Raw genomic sequence first — 2,500 nt, 5'->3', positions numbered from 1 at the left:
GTGTTTGTGTGCTTGCCTACGTTTGGGTCATTGTGACTTTGATATACAATGCCTTTTAGCCCCACTTGGAATCATTCAGACAGAGAGATGAATTGCCCTGCTTTTGATATGGGGAGGTGCGTGCATGCTTGTGCGTGTTTGTGTACCTCACCGTGTCATAACACTGATAAATACCCACCCACTCTTGATAGATGGCTGTCTGTCATTTCACAGATTACCCCAGAATTCAATTTCTGCCCCATCCAGTTACTCTTCCCTCCCTCCCTCCCTCCCTCCCTCCCTCCCTCCCTCCATCACCTCCCTGTCAGCCCTATGAGTTGCAGCAGCATTGTCTACCCTGATGTGAAGCCGCCCCAGACCAGTGTGTGTACGCCTACTCTGACCCGGTGGTGGAGGAGAGACGTGTCAACCCTCACACTCAGCCTGTCACTCAGGTGATGGAGTAGTGGTGATGACTACAGGGGGAAGGCTACTCAGAAAAGACCCCTGGACAACACAGAAAAGTGTAAAAGTGCCAGTGGAGGGTCTTAGAATGGTCCTCTCTGTGGCTCAGTTGGTAGAGCATGGTGCTAACAACTCTTAGGTCGTGCGTTTGATTCCTGCTGGGACCATATATACTGAAATGTATGAACTCACTGCAGTGTAAGTCGCTTTGGATAAAAGCGTCAGCTAGATGCCATTAATTATTCTTAGAAGAATGAAGTCCTGTAGTCACAGGGGAGGCTGGTGGAGGTAGGGATCGGAGGACGGAGCTCATTGTAATCCACTGCGTGTTTGATAGCGTTCCTCATTCCGTTCCATGCATTACAATGAGCCCCGTCCTCCGATTTCTGCCTCCCCGTCAGCATTAGGCCACTAAAGGGTCCATGTCGGCCTGAACATGATCAAAAGCAGAGGAGCAGTGAATTAAATAAGACAGACAGACAGACAGACAGACATATGGGTAGGCAGGCAGGCAGACAGACATACGGGCGGATAGGCAGGCAGGCAAGCAGACAGACAGACAGACAGACAGACATATGGGCGGATAGGCAGGCAGGCAAGCAGACAGACAGACATATTGGCAGGCAGGCAGACAGACATATGGGCGGGCAGACAGACAGACAGGCAGGCAGGCAGACATGCTGGCTGGCAGGCAGGCAGACAGACAGGCAGACAGACAGTATTGAAACAGCTGTGTCAGTCTACTGGCAGCAATGGGCTGTAGGTTCCCATTATGATGTCATCCACTCCTCCAATCTCATCAAAGTACACATCCTTCTTAATCTGCTCTGTGTAAAACCCCTGGGCTTGGCCACCCTGTTACTGTCCTCCCTCCAAATATCTCTCCCTCTCCATTCATCCCTCCATCACTCACTGTTTCTCTGTATTCCTCTTTCTTCTGCTCCCCCTATCCTTTCCTAGTACTGGACATTCCTGATGTACTGTAATCTGTAAAACCCCTGGGTTGCTGTCCTCCCACCAAAAGTCTCTCTCTCTCTCTCTCTCTCTCTCTCTCTCTCTCTCTCCTTCTCTTCCATTCCTCTAGCCAGCAATTGCTCTTTCTCTCTCTCTTCTGCCTGTTGTGTCAGCTCCCCCCATCCTCCAGATTGTCTATAATCCCCAGGATTTTGGTATACGTTGTTCGTAACACCAGATTGTTACAACAACATTACCAGACATTGTGTAAGAGAGGTTTCAAAAGGTCTGTCCCTCCTCTCCAACTCTCTCTCTCTCTCTCTCTCTCTCTCTCTCTCTCTCTCTCTCTCTGTTCCTACATCTATCACTCACTGTTTTTCTCAATTTCCTTTGGGCTCCCTCTCTCCCTCTCCTTCCCTCCCTCCCTCACACACACACACACACACACACTCCCTCTCTCTTTCTCTCTCCCCATCTCTCCTTCTCTGGTAGACATAGCAGAGTTTAGTCATACACAGTGCGGTGTTCACTGATACAAACGTCTACTAAGCAGAAAAGTCCACAAACTAATAAAGAGTGTTCCTCCTCTTGTCTGCCATCTCTTATTTCTCCCCACCTGGTCTACTGAGGTGTGCATCTTCTCCAGCACTCCTCTGAGAGCGACGTGCCCCCTCCCTCGCTTTCTTCTCCTCCCTCGCTCCCGTTCTCCTAATGGCACTGTAATTGACCCTCGAGGGGCTGCTTAAAATGTTCTTTCTTTTCTTTCTGTCATTGTTTTCACTCTCCCTCCCGCCCTCCCTCCCCCCCTCCCTCCCGCCCCCCCTCCCCCCCGCCCTATCTCTCTTTCTTTTGAGAGACTCTTTCATTCTCACTCTCCCATTGAAGATGCACAGCTAAGCAGACCGATTTCTATTTATGTGTGTGTGTGTGTCTCTGTGTGTGTCTCTGTGTGTGTCTCTGTGTGTGTCTCTGTGTGTGTCTCTGTGTGTGTCTCTGTGTGTGTGTCTGTGTGTGTCTCTGTGTGTGTCTCTGTGTGTGTCTCTGTGTGTGTCTCTGTGTGTGTCTCTGTGTGTGTCTCTGTGTGTGTGTCTGTGTGTGTCTG

At 50.2% G+C, this 2,500-nt stretch overlaps 1 protein-coding gene across 1 annotated transcript in view; it reads left to right on the top strand.

Moving 5' to 3' along the window:
* The window catches only part of rptor (regulatory associated protein of MTOR, complex 1), a 107,737-nt gene that overhangs the window by 56,836 nt on the left and 48,401 nt on the right, over positions 1–2,500 (top strand). The gene's annotated exons all lie outside the window — the stretch shown is intronic.

The sequence above is a fragment of the Argentina silus genome (assembly GCF_951799395.1).
Source record: "Argentina silus genome assembly, chromosome: 22".
Lineage (NCBI taxonomy): Eukaryota > Metazoa > Chordata > Actinopteri > Argentiniformes > Argentinidae > Argentina > Argentina silus.
The sequence above is the reverse complement of the archived record's forward strand: the minus strand, read 5'-3'. Positions and strand labels throughout refer to the sequence as shown.